We start from the raw sequence: 19,709 nt of genomic DNA on the forward strand, positions 1-19,709 counted from the left end.
AGGTGTCATCACTGACCTGGAGAATGAAAGGTCTGAGAGTCAGGAAGGCAGGCAGGAGTCAGGGCAGAGAAGCTGAGGAGGTGAGGTCAGGTGTGAGGGGTGTGCAGGCAGGCAGGCAGGCAGAGCCAGGCTGCGGTCTGGCCCAGAGGGCAGGGTCAGGTTGGGAGGCGGGGCATTAGGGCTGGAGCAGGGTGGACCAGGAGTACTGCCTGGCCTGGACCCCAGCCCCTGCCCTCACCCCCCAGGTCTCTGGAGCTTCCTACGCCTGGCCTAGTTGCCCTGGTGTTTGAAGCCCTCTGTGTTGAGATTCCTGAGCCCCGTCCCATACTGTCATGCGGGAGACCCTGCTCGCTGCGCCATTTGTCGTGCCGGGCGACCTGCAGGGTCTCTGGTCCCGCTCCCCACATAACGCAGGATATGGTGAGGCCAAAAAGGAACACCCACGGAGCCATAGGTAGGGGAGTCATACACTATATTTTCTCTGGCGGCACTATACTCTCACTGGAGGCTGGATCCACACTGTCCGCAAACCGCCATCCACGCTTGCCAGCCCAGCCGCCATCTTCTTGCTAGCCCCCATTCTTCCTCTTCTCTCTCTCTGCTAGTGTAGCCACAGCAGTTATATTGTGGCCAATGGCTCACTGGTTACAGCTGACGGCCAACTAGCCACAGCTGATGGCCATGCAATCACAGTTGGCCATTTACTACCTGAGCCAGCACCTGTCTATGTGAGGCCGAGAGCCTGGAAACTGCTTTCTGGGGCTCTGCCCCCACACATACCCACTGTTCCCGTTAGACTGGCCAGTGTCTTCCCTGTCCATAAACACATTTTAGTCTCATTTCCCAGCTGACCCTGCCTGAGTTGACATTTATAAACTAGAGCTTACAGAAACCCTGAGCTCCTGTCCCTCCCTCCAGCTCCACCTCAGGAAGGCCCTCCAGGATGCACTTCCGGGGCCCTCCAGCCACAGGGACCTGGAATTTCTGTAGATCCTGGGACATGTTGGCCAGTCACTCGACCCGGCAGAAATACACGTGTCTGGGCACCCACAGTCCTTGCCTCGCAGAGCTGACAGTCGTGGGGGAGACAGACGAACCCCAGGGGCAGGTGCAAACACAGTGCGGTGACCTGGGCATCTGTCATGAAGTGGGTGCTGAGTGTACTGACGATGCAGACGAAGTCCAGGCCTCAGCGGGAGGCGGGAAGGAGCCACTAGGAGACCTGTGGGCATCCCCAAGCAGGTCGGGAGGCAGAGGAAGGGGGAGGCTGGCGCAGGGATGCTCAGGCGCTGAGGCCCTGCTGGCAGGCTTGGGAAGCCACTGGAAACACTTAGGTGGAAGTGTGTAGCAACCCGTTTGTGTCTGGGAAGCTTCCTCTGCTGCTGTGGGCAGAGTGGGTTGTGGAGGCCAAGCCTGGATCCTGGGCCACCACTCTGAGGCCATGGCAGTCGTCCAGTTTAAAGTGATGGACCAGGGTGACGGTGGTGGGAATGAGAAGTGGATGGACTTGGGGAGCAGAATCAACAAGACTTGGGTGGTGAGGAAGGGGAAGAAGGCCCACATGTAGCCTGCACCCACTGAGGGGAAGCTCAGGCAGCAGCAGACTCGGGGGCAGTGGGGAGCATGCCGCCAGCTCTGTCGGGGACCGCAGGTGTGACATGCCAGTCAAGAAATGGGTGGAGATGGCACGTGTGCAGTTATCACAAGGGTCTGCAACTCCGAGGAGGGCTTCCAGGCAGATGACACAAACCTGAGAATCCTTATGGCACTGAGAGTTCTTGTCGGAACCACAGGCACATCCTGGCGCTCATCACAGAATCAGAATAGCTGAATTAAAGTCCACTCCACCACACAGCAGCTGGGGGCCACCAGGATACATTCACTGCCACCCACCCACACAGAGGGATTTTATCTGCACTCAAGACTTCAGCCACCATAGGTGTGCTCCCAGCCCCCACCCCTGCACCTCCCGCCAGCCAGCCAGACCCCGCCCGCCATGCTCCCCGCCCCCCCAGCTCCAGGCAAACGCCTAGCTCCTTCTAGACACTGCACCTGGGTGTGCTCAGGATTCCCCAAGTCCTGTCCACCTAAATGGAACTCACATATTCTCCCCCATTCCTTCCTTGCTCGCTCCTGCTCCTCCTCCTGTGCCCTTTATCAGGGGTGACGTCACAACAGAAAGCTAGTTGCCACAACGAAACCTAGTTGGCATGTAGAACAGGGCTTTTCAGACTTGAAGGCACACAAAAATCACCTCGGGTCTTGCTAAAACATAGGTTCTGATCCAGCAGTCTGGGAGGCCCAGACTCTGCCTGTCCAACAAGCCGCCAGGTGCTGTGCTGGTCCTTGGAGCACAGCTGGAGGAGCATGGCTTTTCTAGACCCTTCCCTCTCTGTCACCTCCCCCTCCACAGCCTGAACACTTCCTGAATCTGCCCTACTACCCTCCTCCCTCCAGGTTCCAATGTCTCTAACCTGAATTGTTGCAGCCACCTCCTCACCCATCTTCCCCTAGTTCATGTTGCAGAGTGGTATTCCCGCGAGAAGTGGAATGATTCGTGATAGGTATTACTTACTTCTCCAGTCAGCTTCCAACATGGGAAGGGGGGTCCAGGCTTCCACCCTAGGGCCAAGGGCAGGTCTCAGGGTCCAAGATGCTCCTCAGCACAGACTCTGTACATGGGACTGTGGGGTGGGGTGGGGGGCAGGCACAGAGCCTCCCCCTGGACGGAGTATGAAGATCAAAGTTGGGAAATGGGGTCATCCCATCAACCCAAGAGGCTTGTCCCACAGTGGGCTTACAGGTCCTGGACCAAAGCAATGGAGAGCCAAGGCTCGTGACGCCCCATTCCCGAAATGAGGGAGAGTTTAGACCCTGCACTGGGTGCTGTAAACCAGTGGGTCTCAAATTGTCATAGTGTGGACTAAAATCACTTGTTAAAATACAGACTCCCTAGCCCCAACCCCAGGGACTCTGATTCTGTCTCCCTGGGAAGCCATTGGTTTAAAACAAAAACCTTCTCCGGAGATGCAGATGCCCACGTAGAGTGAGGCGGCTCGTGGTCACGCCAATGGCTCCATCTAGCGGCCTTCCGGAGAGTTACATGCACGCCCTTCCTTGACACGGGACAGGCTCTCTCAGCACAGTATCTAATTTTCCCAGCAAGCCCTTTCAGGCGACATCCTCATCCTCATTTCACTGATGAGGAAACTGCGGCTCAGAGACTGGAGGTGTGTCTCCAAAATCACATACCCGGGAGTCGGAGGCGTCAGGAGTAGGCTCCTGATGCATCTGAATCCCAGCCCTGCCATCAGTGCTGATGGTTTGTAAATATGTCTGGTAATCAGTCACCCAGGGAGCCTCTTCAACCTAGAGATGAGGCTTCAGGATCTGCTGCACTTGCCCTCCCAAGTAAGAATGACACTCAGGATACTCAAAGGCAGGAAGACCGTGGCCACCCAGGTCAGAGGCTGGCCTGGAGCTGGGGGCGTCTGGAAGCTCCTCTCTGCTAAGCCACCTCTTACCCCATGAGTTGCTGAATTGGGGGGACCTGGAGGTCTCAGGGAAGGACACTTGGGGACTCAGGGTAGTGTAGTGTCTATTTACCAACCAAAGCAGAAATATTTCAGCATTTTAACAACTAATATATACAAAAGCAATACAATTTTGGAAGCTGGAAAGCAGACCCTTGAGTGGCTACTGACCTAGCCGCGTGCAATGGCTCGGTGTTTTCCCAAGACCCTGTTAAAATGAGAGCAAAGGAATAAAAGCCCTATGAGCCCCTTACACAAAGAAAAGGGGATATCCATCAATAGATAAATGGATAAAGAAAATGTAATACACACACACACACACACACACACACACAGAAGGTGCCAAAAACATGTATACACATTTAAAGAAAGGAAAAAATGTATTAAAATTGTAATACTTATTATATACCGATAACAAAAGATGAATACAAGTCATGTGTATACATTATTTTGGTACCCCTGGATATATATATATATATATATATATATATATATATATATATGCATGCATGCGTGTGTATGTATGTATATATATAGATATATACACACACACACACACATATATATAATTCAGCCACAAAAAAAGGAAATCTTGCCACTTACAACAATATGGATGGACACTGAAGGTATTCTAAGTGAAATAAGTCGGACAGAGAAAAATACTGTATAATCTCACGTATATGTGGAATCTAAAAAACAAACAAACAAACTTGAACTCATAGATACAGAAGACAGATTAGTGGTTGCCAGAGGACTGGATGGAAGTAGGCAAAATGGGTGAAGGGAGGTCAAAAGGTACAAACTTCTAGTTATAAAATAAATAAGTCCAAGGGGTGTAATGTACAAAATGATGACTATAGTTAGTAATACTGTATTGCATATTTGAAAGTTGCTAAGAGAATAGGTCTTAAAAGTCCTCATCAGAAGAAAAAAAATGTGACTGTGTATGGTGACAGATGTTAACTAGACATACTGTGGTGATCATTTCGTAATATATACAAATATCAAATCATGTTGTATACCTGAAACCAATGTCAATTACACCTCAATAAAAAGGGGGTGTTGACAGTTAAAGGTTTCCACAGAGGAATACAGAGGGTATGAATTGCGCTGGGGTGGCACCTCAAGGCCACTCAGCCCAGTGAATTTTGGATGCTCTTCCCAGCTGTCTGGTGGGGCCTGATGGTGCCAGGCTGGCCAAGGCCAGGTACATCTGCCTTCTGCAACCCTGGTCTTGAGGGATAAAGTCAGGCCTGTGGTGATGGCTTCCAGCCAGCAAGCCCTGTCCTCAGCATCCCAGTCGTTTCTTCCCTATACATGTGAACAGAAGATCAAGAGCCACCAGACACTTAGGAAAGCCAGCTTCCTGAGGTACCTGAACCAGGACTCCCACAGACACAGGGACAATTCTAGGAATGGAAAGGAATCTCAAAGGAACACTCTAATTAGACTCCTCAGAGTGGTTACAGACAATATTGCATATTTTATCCTCACCTGAAAGATGTCCGCAGCTTGCTCTTTTCTCTGTGTTGCTTACTGAGATTTATTCATCATAAATAAATCAAGAGGTAAATTTTTTTCAAAATTCCTTTCTATGCATTTCTTTCTTTTTGCAATCACAAATAACATGCTGTGACTTTGGGAAGTTACTTTGAACTTCTCTGGGCTTCTGTTTACAGACACTTATTTGATTTACAAATACTTATCTGTAAAATGGGGTAACAGTAGACCCTACCACAAAGGTTTGTTATGAAGATTAAACAAAATCATAAATGTACAACAGCAGTGGGTCTCAATCAAGGGCAATTTTGTACCCAGAGGACATTTTGCAATATCTGAAGACATTTTGGGTTGTCACAACTTGGGGAAGGAGGTCGCAGCTGTTATTGGGATCTAGTGGGCAGAGGTCCAGGAATGCTGCTCAACATTCTACAATGCTCAGGACAGCGCCCCCCCCGCCCCCCCCCCACAAACAAGGAATTACCCCATCCAAAATGCCAGTAGTGCCAAAGTTGAGAAACCCTAGAATAGTGCATAGCACAAAATAATCACTCATTAAATATTAGTTATTTTTAAGAGCTGCAATGAAAACTATTTTTCTTGTCTTCTATATATAACCATGAGACTCTCTCACGGAAATTATCACTGCCTTCAAATACTCATGGAACATTCACCAAAATTGTTTTACTCAGCCACAAAGGATATCTCAGTAAATTCTAAAATGCAGAAATTGTACAGAGTATTTTCTTACCATGAAGCAATAATTGAGAAATTACTATTAACCAATGGTCATTGGCGTCAATTCAATAGGAAACCCCAATCTGGGGTGTGGTGAAAAAGGAAACTTTATTCAGTGCAAACAGCTCAATTGTGATACAGCAGTTGTGAGAGCAGCACAGCTGTGAGAACAGCTCAATAGTGTTACAGCTCAATTAAGAGATAGCACAGGAAGAGGTCCAAAATGGAGGATTAGGTAAATGCTATGCCTACTGCATCCCAGGATCACACCAAAATTACAGATAAATTGTAGATCAACCTCAGGAGTCATCTTGAAACTGGAGGCCAGCCGAATCCAGCAACAGACCGACACAGGAGTTGAGTCACAGAATATGCATTTATTGTCAGTGGTCTGAGAAGACAGCGGGTTAACACCTCCAAAACCTGCCTTAACATTCTCAGACTGGCTTAGGGTATTTAAGGGAAAATCTGGGCATTCCTCCAGAGGCTACGTGATGGTTCCAGGGGTCTGCATGGAGCCTTCCCTCTGGCAACGCGGTTCTCTGGTGGAGTCTGCAACCCAGGAACAATGATGGGAGTAGCCTTGAAAGAATGCCAGACCATAGAGATTGTGATCAATAAGCCTAAGGGTATTAATCATAAATTTCAGGGTAATTTTCTGAACAGGGAACTAGGTGGGACAGGGGACACTTCAAGCTCAAGCTGCAAGGGAATGATCTATTGTTAAGCTATAGGTCAAGGAAAGGTGAGGCTGGAGCTGTTGCAAGGCCTCCATTATGGGGGTCCCAACTGCGCCCTGCTTTAATTTGAACACTAGCTGAACAGAACCCCTATGACTGAGGATATAAAAAGACCACATGGAGACTGGTAGGAGGAGCAGAGACATGAAATGGGCTGACCCCAAACCCACAGATAGAGGTTGAATGCCAAAAGGGACACCTCAGGGGCAGAAGTCTCCCCCTGAAGAGGGAACGGACCTCATCCCCATGCCAGGCTCCCCAGCCCAGGGGTCCTGTGCCGGGTAAAGGAGTTCCCACAGCATCTGGCAGTGAAAATCAGCGAGGACTCTGTCTGCCCCTCCCGGTGGGGCAGAAGGTGGCTGGAAACCCAGACGCCCTCTTGTGGAGCCGGCAGATGGACTGACTCATTGGCGGGCACTCACCTAGTGTCTGGCGGAGGGGTGGCAGCTTGGGAGTCCCAGAGATGTGGAGGGACAGACTGAATTGAGTGTCTTCAGTGAGGGAGCTGAAGGGACAGGAGCCTTGTTGTCCCTGTGTGGAGCCGGCACACGTGTAGCTTACAGGAGGCGCCATCTTTTCAGTGTTAAGCCCTCCGCCAAAGGGCCAGTCTGGGCCTGCACTGGCCTGGTGGAAGCCGCACATGAGCACTGACTTGGTGACGTCCTGGGTTCCTGCCCTCAGCACAGCTGGTGCTTCGTAGCTTGGGCAACTCTTGACTACAGGACTGCTGGCCCTGTCCCACAGGCTACGGAAGCCTCTTTAAAGTGGGTGGAGGGCGTGTGGTGGTCAGGAAAACGTTTGCTGGAGGTCATTAAGCCAAGATCTGCTCTGAAGCATAGCCGGGAAGTGGCTTGGTGGGCCTGAGATGGGTGGTGGCTGGCCATAGTGCTCCCAGGGCGTTTTGGTGGGGTGGTCTTGGGTCCAGCACCGGTGTAGGAGCCAAGACTGCATTGACTTTGTAGAAACCACTGACCATACCCTTAGATATTTGGAGCCCCACCCCACCCACCTAGAGTTGCATTGCCAGGGGCATTCTGGGCGTCTGGAGGTCAGCCCTGCCCCCACTAGCTGCAGAGGTCTTTCACATCAGCAGACAATCTGCAATGGCCCAGGGGGGATTTTTGTGGTAAACAGTGACTCAAAAACTGTGCCACAGCCACTCAGCCACTTGGGGGCAGCTCTAAGGAATTTGTGAGCCAAGGTGGTGGCTGGCAGCAGTGTTCTCAGGGCACTGTGCAAGGTGGTCACAGGTCAGGCACTGGCATAAGAACTGAATCTGCATTAACATTGTAAAAACCACCAGTCACATCCCATGACTCCCTTGAACTCCACCCCATCCAGCTAGTGCTGCATCACCAAGGGCACGCTCAACACTGGGTCAACCAGCCTAGCAAGTGCCTCTTTCAATGACTTGGTCTGACAGGCAGCTGGAAGGTGGCAACAGGCCTAGGGGACCCTGGCCCTTTTGCTAAGCTGCCTCAGGCCCACTACTGGTGGCAGCAGGCCTCAGTTCACAGAGAGGCTACCCTCACATACCTCCAGTTCCAGCACAGGGACCAGTCAACCACATATAGCTTTGAGGCATCTACCAGGTAGCTGTGGACCTGTAACAGGCAAGGACAAAAAGCCCTGCATGGGAGCCCCACCCAAGAGACACCAGAAAATACATATCCAGAGGCCAGCTTCAGACCACACCAGAGCATTACCTGGTTAGCTCCACAAGTGGCACACCCAAAGGAGGGGGTCTCAATAGGCACAAGATCCCGCAGTGGTGAAGCCTCCTCTAAGGGGTCAGCCCCCACACACAGCAGCTCATACACTGTGGGTGTAGCCAAGCCCTCATAACCAGTCAGCCTGGCAGTCAATCCCCACTGATGTGCCAAAAGTAATCAGAGCTCAACTACAACAGGAGAACACACACAGCACCCAAGGGACACTCCTGGAAAACACACACTGGAGATTAGGGAGACTGTGTAATTGGACTACATAGGACACATCCTACATAAGACCACCCAGCAAAGACTGAGGACATAGGAGATCTACCTAATACCTAGAAGCAAACACAGAGCAGCAGCCAGAATAAGGAAACAAAGAAACATGTCCCAAATAAAAGAACAGAAGAAGCCTCCAGAAATGGAACTAAATGAAATGGAGGCAATCATCCTACCAGAGACAGAGTTTAAAACACTGATTACAAGAATCCTTAAGGAATTTAGCGAGAATTTCAACAGAGAGATAGCAAGCATAAAGAAGGATATAGAAACCTTTAAAAACAACCAGTCAGAAATAAACAATACAATAACTGAAATGACGAATACACTAGAAGAAATCACCAGCAGTTTAGATGAAGCAGAGGATCGAATCAGCAATTTAGAAGACAAGGTAGCAGAATACATCTAATCGAAACAACAAGAAGAAAAAAGAATTAAAAACAATGAAGATAGTTAAGGGACCTGTGGGACAACATCAAGTGTAACAACATTCGCATCATAGGAGTACCAGAAGGAGAAAAGAGGGAGCAATGGATTGAGAAATTATTTGAAGAAATAATGACCGAAAACCTCCCCAACCTAGTGAAGGAAATTGACATACAAGCCCAGGGAGCGCTGAGAGTCCCAGATAAGATAAACCCAAACAGGTCCACACCAAAACACATCATAATTAAAATGCCAAAGGTTAAAGACAAAGAGAGAATCCTAAAAGCAGCAAGTGAAAGACAACTAGTTACTCACAAGGGAGCTCCTATAAAATATCAGCTGACTTTTCTACAGAAACATTGCAGGCCAGAAGGGAGTGGCAGGAAACATTCAGTGATGAAAAGCAAGGATCTACAACCAAGATTGCTCTACCCAGCAAAGCTATCACTTAAAATTGAAGGACAGATAATGAGTTTCCCAGATAAGAAAAAGCTAAAGGAATTCATTACCACCAAGCCTGTATTGCAAGAAATGTTAAGAGGACTTTAAGCAGAAGAAAGGAGAAAACAAACTAACTAATGTAGATCAAAAATATGAATAATAAAATGGCAATAACTATGTACCTATCAATAATCATTTTAAATGTAAATGGATTAAATGCTCCAATCAAAAGACATAGGGTGGCTGAGTGGCTAAGAAAACAAGATCCATATATATGCTGTCTACAAGAGACCCACTTCAGATCGAAAGACACACACAGACTGGAAGTAAAGGGATGGAAAAAGATTTCACACAAATGGAAACAAGAAAAAAGGTGGGTAGCAGTACTTATATGGAACAAAGTAGACTTTAAAACAAAGACTGTAATAAAATACAAAGAAGGACATTACATAATAATAAAGGGGTCAATCCAACAAGAGGACATAACCCTAGTAAATCTATGCACCCAACATAGGAGCACCTAAATATATAAAACAGATATTGATTGACATAAAGACAGAGGTCAATAGTAACCAATCATAGTAGGGGACTTCAACTCCCCAGTGACACCAATGGGCAGATCCTCCAGACAGAAAACAGTGGCCTTAAATGACACACTAGACCAGGTAAATTTAATTGATATTTTTAGAGAATTTCACCCCAAAGTTGCAGAATATGCATTCTATCAACTGCACATGGAGCATTTTCCAAGATAGATCACATGTTAGGCCACAAAATAAGTCTCAATACATTTAAGAAGATTGAAATCATATCAAGCATCTTTTCTGACTACAGTGCTATGAAACTAGAAATCAATTACAAGAAAAAAACTGGAAAACACACAAACACATGGTGACTAAATAACATGCTACTAAATAATGAATGGTTCAACAATGAGATCAAGGAAGAAATCAAAAGGTACCTTGAGACAAACAAAAATGAAAGCACAATGACCCCAAATCTATGGGACACAGCAAAAACAGTCCTAAGAGGGAAATTCATAGCAATACAGGCCTACCTAAAGAAACAAGAAAAATCGCAAATCAACAGTCTATCTTTACACCTAAGGGAACTGGAAAACGAACAGCAAAATAAGCCCAAAAGGAGTACAAGGAAGGAAATAATAAAGATCAGAGCAGAAGTAAACAAAATAGAGACCAAAAAAAAAAAAAATCAATGAAACAAAGAGCTGATTTTTTTAAAAGATAAATAAAATTGATAGACCTTTAACTAGACTCATCAAGAAAAAAGAGAGGACTCAAATAAATAAAATCAGAAATAAAAGAGGAGAAGTGACAACCAACATGGCAGAAATAAAAAAAAAAATTAAGAAAATACTACAAGCAACTGTACACCAAAAAATTTGACAATCTGGAAGAAATGGATAAATTCCTAGAAGCATACAATAGTCCAAGGCTGAATCAAAAAGAAAAAGAAAATCTGAATAGACCAATCACTACAAACGAAATTGAATCAGTAATCAACAAGCTCCCAACAAACAAAAATCCTGGACCAGATGGCTTCACAGGTGAATTTTACCATTCAAAAAAGAATTGACACCTATTCTCAAACTATTCCAAAAATCCAGGAGGAGGACAGGATACCAAGCTCATTTAATGAGGCCACCATTACCCTAATCCCATACCAGACAATGACATTACAAAAAAAGAAAACTACAGGTCAATATTCCTAATAAACATAGGGGCAAATATCCTCAACAAAATGTTAGCAAACCCAATTCGGCAATACAGTAAAAAGATCATACACCACAATCAAGTGGGATTCATTCCTGGTATATAAGGTTGGTTCAATATCTGCAAATCAGTTAACATGATACACCACATACACAAAGTGAAAAATAAAAATCATATGGTCATATGAATAGATGCAGAAAAAGCATTTGACAAAATCCAGTATCCATTTACGATAAAAACTCTCAGCAAAGTTGGAATAGAGGGAACATATCTCAACAAAATAAAGCCCATATATGACAAACCCACAGCTAACATCACACTCAATAGGAAAAGCTAAAAGCATTCCCCTTAAGGAACACAACAAGGATGCCCACTTTCACCTCTTTTATTCAACATAGTACTGGAAGTTCTAGCCACAGTAATCAGATAAGAAACAGAAGTAAAAGGCATCCAAATTTGAAAGCTGGATGTAAAATTGTCATTATTTGCAGATGACATGATATTATATATAGAGAACCCCAAAGATGTCACCAAAAAACTATTAGAACTGATAAATGAGTTTAGTGAAGTAGCAGGATACAAAATTAATATTCAGAAATCAGTTGCATTTGTATACACCAATAACAAACTATCAGAAGGAGAAATTAAGAAAACAATCCCATTTACAATTGCTTCAAAAACAATAAAATACTTAGGAATAAATTTAACTAAGGAAATAAAAGACTTGTACTCAGAAAATTATAAGACATTGAAGAGAGAAACTAAGGAAGATACAAATAAATGGAAACATATACCATGCTCATGGATAGAAAAAATTAAAATAGTTAAAATGTCCATACTACCCAAAGCAATATATAGATTCAATGCAATCCCTACCAAAATACCAATGACATTTTTCACAGAACTAGAACAAATAATCCTAAAATTTATATAGAACCATAAAAGACCCTGAAAAGCCATGGCAATCCTGAGAAATAAGAACAAAGTGGGAGGTATCATGCTACGTGATATCAAATTATACTACAAGGCTATAGTAATCAAAACAGGATGGTATCAGCATAAAAACAGACACATAGATCAATGGAACAGAATAGACACCCCAGAAATAAGTCCATGCCTATATGGTCATTTAATCTATGATAAACGAAGCAAGAATTTACAATGGAGTAAAGAAAGTGTATTTAATAAATGGTGCTGGGAAAACTGGACAGATACATGCAAAAAAAAAAAAAAAAAAGAGAATGGATTACCTTCTAATGCAGTATACATGAATAAACTCAAAAAGGATCAAAGACTTCAATGTAAGACCTGAAACCATAAAATTCCTAGAAGAAAATATAGGAAGTAAACTCTCAGACATTACCCTCAGTATAATAATATTTTTTCTGATATATCTCCTCGGGCAAGGAAAACAAAATAAAAAATAAACAAATGGGACTACATCATACTAAAAAGTTTTTTTCATAGCAAAGGAAACCATCAACAACACAAAAAGACATCCTACTGAATGGGAGAAAATAATTGCCAATGATACATCTGATAAGGGGTTAATATCCAAAATTTATTTTTCAAAAAACTCATACAACTCAATACCAAAATACAAACAATCCAATTAAAAAATGGGCACAGGACATGAAGAGACATTTCTCCAAAGAGGCCATGTGGATGGCCAATAGACATACGAAAAGATGCTCAATGTCACTAATCATCAAAGAAAAGCAAATAAAAACTACAATGAGATACTACCTCACTCCTATCAGAATAGCTATCAACTATAAACCAACAAACGACAAGTGTTGGTGAGGATGTGGAGAAAAGGGAACCCTTGTGCATTGTTGGAGTGCAAATTGGTGCAGCCACTATGGAAAACAGTATGGAGGTTCCTCAAAATATTAAAACTAGAACTACTTTATGACCCAGCAATTCCACTCCTGGGTATTTATCCAAAGAAATCCAAAACATTAATTATAAAAAAATATATGCACCCCTATGTTTACTGCAGTTCTATTCACAATAGCGAAGATATGGAAACAACAGAAATGCCCATCAGTAGATGATTGAATAAAGGAACTGTGGTACATTTATACAATGGAGTGTTACTCTGCCATAAAGATGATGAAATCTTATTATTTGGAACAACATGGGTGGACCTAGAGAATATTATGCTAAGTGAAAGCAGACTGAGAAAGACAATGCCATATGATCTGACTTACAAGTGGAATCTAAAAAACAGAATAAACTAGCAAACAAAACAGAAATAGACTGATACAGAGAAAAAAACTGATGGTGGCTAGATGGGAGGGGGGTTGGGGATGGGGAGAATGTGAAGGGATTAGGAAGTACAAATTGTCACAAAATAGTCATGGGGATGTGAAATATATAATCAGTAATGTTGTAAAGACTATGTAGGGTGTCAGATGGGTACTGGACTTATGGGGGGGGGTCACTTCATAGATTATATAAATGCCTTACTGCACTTTATACCTGAAACTAATATAATATTGAATGTCTAGTTATATGTATGTGTGTGTGTGTGTGTGTGTATATATGTATATATATATACATATATATACATATACATATACATATATATATACATATATATATATAATCTCCACAGGATTTGAAGTACAGCATAGGGAATATAGTCAATGGTAATAGCTATATACGATGTCAGAGGGGTAGTAGACTTGGGGGGGATTATCACTTTGTGAGGGGTGTAAATGTCTAATCATTATGTTATTTTGTACATCTGAAACTAATAAAAAAATTATTCAGGAAAAACTTGAATTTTAAATAAAAGTAACATAATTTCACTTACCAAAAACCAAAAAAGAGAGCGAAAGACAGCACAGTTGTGGGACAGACAGCTGTGAGATGGCCCTGAGGTGAAGGTACTCTCCAGCTAGACAGCTCTGCTCTGACTGCTCTGTGTCACTCCAGTCTGCTTCACTTCGCCCTGCTCTGCTCCGCCTGCTCTGCTCCGCTCTGGTCCAGCAAGATATCTTCACTGTTTTGTCTTCAGTGTTTCAACTCCAACTATGAAACTCAGTCTTCATTCTTTGGTGGAAAGGGAAAGTGCACTCTCCAAGCCAAAGTGGAGCTGACTTATATAGACAGATGTCCTCATCCCTAGTCCCTGATTGGTCCATCCTCGTGCCAATGAAGACTCCAAATCCTTGAAGTTTGATTGGTCCAAAAAGCACTGTCCTGATTTGCCAAAATGGAGCTGCTCTGATTGGTCAATGAAGATGCTGATAGGGACACAGCTGTGCAGCTTGGACTGGACAGGGAAAGCCTCAGTCCTGTTCGTTGAAATACAATTCCAGGAACTGCTTTAGAAGGGCTGGCTCAGATGGCAGGCACACAGCGCAGGCAGTTCAGTGCAGGCTTCTCTCTGAAGTGCAGCTTGCATGAGAGACCCCTGTGCAGAAATGGCTGCTAGGCTCTGTGTTGTTGTTGTTGTTTTAATTTGATGCCAGTTAGCCACTAGTCCATTTCATTGACATTTGAAAAACAGTTATTTATTAGGGTCACTTTTGTTTCTTATTTCATTGACTTATTTTTTTTATTTTTATAAATTTCCTCCTACTACTCTCTTGGTATTTAGAGTCTTCTCTATAGTTATCTTCTTTCTCAGGGTCCACACTACAAAAGGAGAGCTTCTTCTTGCCCCACATGTACCCTCCTACACCTACCAGGATTCTAGAGCCATCCAGAATTTTTTAAATTTCACAAATAACTATTTTTTAAGAAGAAACATAAAGTAAAATATTAATTTATAAAGTAATATCAGTGATAATATGATATATTAAAAGCCACTGAATGTAGCCAAAGGAGAACTCAGGAAAAAAACCAGTCTTGTGAAAGTTTAGAAAATAAAGAAAATTTTTTAAAAATGAGCTAAGCATTCACTTCTAGAAAGAACATGAATAATAAAATAAATACCAAGAGCCTAGGAGGAAGAAATTTATAAAAATAAAAAAAATAAGTCAATGAAATAAGAAACAAAAGTAACCCTAATAAATAACTTTTGCAAATGTCAATGAAATGGACTCTGACAAGGATGTCTTTTGGTGGAGGAAGCCGGAAACAGAAATAAGCTATATTACAAACGAGGATCAAAATATAGGAAATTAAAATGGTAAGAATTCTGTTTAAGGTAGAGTACTGACTACACCCATCTGATTTCATTCTCATGAAACCCCATGAGAACTACAATAAAGGGATGAGGAGAGGTAAATAAGCCCACAAAACAAAAATGGGGAGAACAGAGAAGGTGGGGAGCAATAAAGTTTGGAAACTGGAAAGCAGGTGTTTGAGTCATAACTGACTTAAACTCCAGAGAACAGAAACTGAATCAGGAGCGGGGAAAGCTGATAAACTGGATAAAAGCCTCAAAATCTAGCCCCTATACCACAACATGGGCCATATGATCCACCAGCAGTAGAGCAGCAAAGTCCTGAAACACCCCAGCTCCCAATGCACAACCCAGGCACTACTGATGACACTATTTGCCCGCAGCAGCAGCAGTGAAGTATTGGGGTGTCCTGGACCCCACTCTCAAACCAGGCAAAGGACTAGCAAAACAGCAATGTCTTTATGACCTCCGTCCAGTGGCATAAGGAGACTCAAGTCCAGTGGCTTCTCTTCACCCACACCCCTGCAAACAGGTCACCCCAAAAGAGCAGTGAAACCCAGGAAATGTCTCCTGTCCCCAAAGATGGTACCATGTAGCCCTGAGCAGGAGTCCTGCAGCACCAGGAGAACAAAGCTGACCAGAAGAGGACAGCAAGGACTCAGAAAACTCAACTGTGGTCAGGACTAAAGTCCACAAAAGCAGACAGAACCTACATGCTAACTGAGTGACTGCCTGACATAGATGATTTAAGTGGGATTAAGAGTCCCTTCACATAATAACCAAAATGGAAGGGTGCTATAGTAAATCACTTGTAGTACCAAGAACCAGGGAAACCACAATCTGAATGAGAGAAGACAGTCAATTGAGATGAATCATATGTCGGAATTGTTGGAATTATCTGACAAGGATTTTAAACCAGCTGTATAAAAATGCTTCAACAATCAATTACAAATTCTCTACAAACAAATAATAGAAAATCTCAGCCAAGAAAAAGAAGTTATAAAAAAGAATCAAATGAAAATTATAGCACTGAAAAATACAACATCCAAAATTTAACAACTCACTGGATAGACTCAACAGCAGACTGGACATGACAGAGGATAAAATGAGTGAACTTGAAGACAGACGAATAGACTTTACTCAATCTGAACATTAGAGAAAAAATAGATTGAAAAAAGAGTGAATGGAGACTCAGGGACCTGTGGGTCTATCATAAAGGATTTGTATCACTGGAGTCCCAGGGGGAGGGAAAGGAGAAAGAGTGTGGAAATGAAAAATGTATTCACAGAAATAATGGCTGAAAATTTCGTAAATTTGATGAAAGACATAAACCTACATATTCACAAATTGGAGAGAAACCCAAAGAAATCCACACCAAGATATATCATAACTAAACTTTTGAAAACTTAAAACAAAGAAAACAATCTTAAAAACAGCTAAAGAGAAAAAAATGCACTTTCTACAAATGAACAAGTCAGATTACAGTGGATATGTCACTTGAAACCCATTGGGGGGGGTGGCGCAGATAGAAGTGGCACAACATTTTTCCAAGTGCTAAAAGAAAAACTATCAACTCTAAAGCCTAAATCTGGTGAAATTGCCCTTTAGAAATGAAGAGGAAATAAAGACATTCTCAGATGAGGAATAACTAAAACAGTGTTTTGCTAGCAGACCGACCCCTAAAGAATAGCTAAAGGAAGCTCTCCAGGAGGAAAGAAAATGATAACAGAAGGAGACTGGGGCCCTCAGAAATGAAGGAAGAACAATGGAATGGGTAAACAGAAGTAAACACAATAGATTATCCTTTACCTCATGAGTTTCCTTCATCATATTTTAAGGTTGAAGCAAAAGTTATAGCACCATCTGATGTGGTGCTCAAACCATGTAGAACAAATACTTAAGAAAAGTATATTTTTAAAGGGTGAGGGTAAAAGAACCTAAATGTAGTGTAGGTAAGTTTTCTATACTTTATTCAAAATAGTGAAACAGCCACACCAGTAGGCTATGACTAAGTTACTTACACAGATGATAATACCTAGAACAAAGAAATAAGAATACTATTAAAAGTGATACATTCTAAAACTTTATCAATGAAAATGAAACTCAAAAAAAATGTTCACGTAAATGGCAGAAAGGCAAGAAATAAGAGAGGAAACAAGTAGAAAACAAATAATAAAGTGACAGACTTAGCCCCAATATGTCAATAATTGCTTTAAATACAAATAGTCTATACACACCAACTAAAAAACAGATTTGGAAGAGTGGATTAAAAAATAATAACCCAACTATATATTGTCTACAAGAAATTCACTTCAAACATAATGACATCAGTAGATTCAAAGTAAAAGAATGGAAAAAATAGTATCTCCAAGCCCAGACAATTTCACTGGAGTATTTTACCCAACATTCAAAGAATTAACACCAATTTTACACAGTCTACTTCAGAAAATAGGAGAGGAGGGAGACATCCCAACTCACGTCATTTGCCAGTGTCACTCTGATATTGAAACCAGACAGACAGCACAATGAAGAAATCTACAGACCAATATTCCTCACGAAGTTCTATGCAAAAATCCTCAAGAAAATGTTAGCAAATCAAATCCAAGAATGCATAAAAAGAATAATAAATCACGACCACATGGGATTGATTCCAGGTATGTAAAGTTGGTTCAATATTTTAAAAGCAAGAAAGGTTATATGATTATATCAATTTATGGAGGAAAAGTATTTGACTAAATTTAACAACCAAACCATTCATGATAAAAATTCTTAGTACACCTGGAATAAAGAGGAACTTCCTTGCCCTCATAAAATCATCCACAAAGCCTACAGCTAACATATTTAATGGTGAAGACTGGATGTTTTCCTTCTAAGACTGAGAACAAGGCAAGGATGTCTGTTCTCACCACTCTTACTCAACATATGACTGGAAATTCTAACCACTGTGAAAAAGCAAAAAAAAAAAAAAAGAGCATGTAGATTGGAAAGGAAGAAATAAATCTACTTGCAGATGACATGATTGTCTACATAAAAAATCATCTAGAACTAATAAGTGAATTCAGGAAGGTGGCAGGATACACAATTACCATGCAAAACTTAATTGTATTTCTATATACAAGTGGAAATCAAAATCAAATGTGCCATTTAAAATTGCTTCAAAGAAATGAAATACTTAGGTAAAAATCTAAAAAAACATGCATAAAATTTATATGATGACGTTTATAAAATGGTGATGAAAGGAATCAGTAAAGGCCTAAATAATTGGAGAGATATACCATGTTCAAGATTTAAAAGACAGCATAGTAAAGATGTTAATTCTCCCCAAACAGATCTACAAGTGTAACAGGATTCCTATAAAAATCTCAGCAAGGTTTATTTTATAGATATAGGAAAGCTCATTCAAAAATATAGATGGAAAAAGAAAGACCCTACAATAGCCAACACAATTTTTAAAAGAAAAAAAAGGAAGGTGTAATCACTCTTCCACATGTTAAGGCATTACTATTAGCTACAGGAATCAAGAGTGTGATATCAGCAGAGGAATAGTCACATAGATCAATGAAACAGATAGAGAATGAAGAAACTATTTCTGAACAAATATGCTCAATTAATTTTTGACAAAGGAACGAAGCAATTCAATGAGGGAGGGGTAGCCTTTTCATTAAATGATGCTGGAATAATTAGGTACCTATAGCAAAAACAAAAACCAAAAAAACTGTGAAGTAAACCTCCAATTTCTACAAATTTTAACTCAAAGTGGACCATGAACATAAATGTAAACCTATAAAACTTCTAGAGGAAGGTAGGAGAGAATCTTCAGAACCTCAGATTAGGCAAAGAGTTCTCAAAAAAACCAAAAGCACAATTCATAAAAGAAAATATCAATTAATTGGACTTCATCAAATTTAAAAATGTTTACTCAACAATAGATCCTGTTAAGAATATAAAAACACAAATTACAAACTGGCAGAGAATACCTGAAAAATCACACATCTAACAAAGGACCCGTACCTGCAAAACCCAACACTGAAAAAGAAAACAAACAATCCAATTAGAAAATGGGCAAAACATGCACAAACATTTCATCAAAGATATACAAATTGCAAATAAACACATGAAAAGATGTTCAACATCATTAGCCTTTAGAAAAATGCCAATTAAAACCACAAAGAGACATCACTACATGCCTATCAGAATGACCAAAATAAAAACTAGTGATAACACAAATGCTGGTGAGGATGTGGAGAAACTGGATCATTCATACATCACTGGTGGGGAATGTAAAAAAATACCATAAAATTTTTTTAATGCTGTCTTGACCCAGTTTTGAAGCTCTGCTTAGAAGCTGGTCAGTTCCCCTTCTTGAGCAGCCAATTAAGCCCACACCCCCAACCACCTTTCTTATTGGGCTCTCACACTCCTGCCTACTGTACACCTGCACTCATCACCCCAAGGTCAAGTACCAC

This window comes from Rhinolophus sinicus, linkage group LG10 (genome assembly GCF_036562045.2).
Source record: "Rhinolophus sinicus isolate RSC01 linkage group LG10, ASM3656204v1, whole genome shotgun sequence".
Classification (NCBI taxonomy): domain Eukaryota; kingdom Metazoa; phylum Chordata; class Mammalia; order Chiroptera; family Rhinolophidae; genus Rhinolophus; species Rhinolophus sinicus.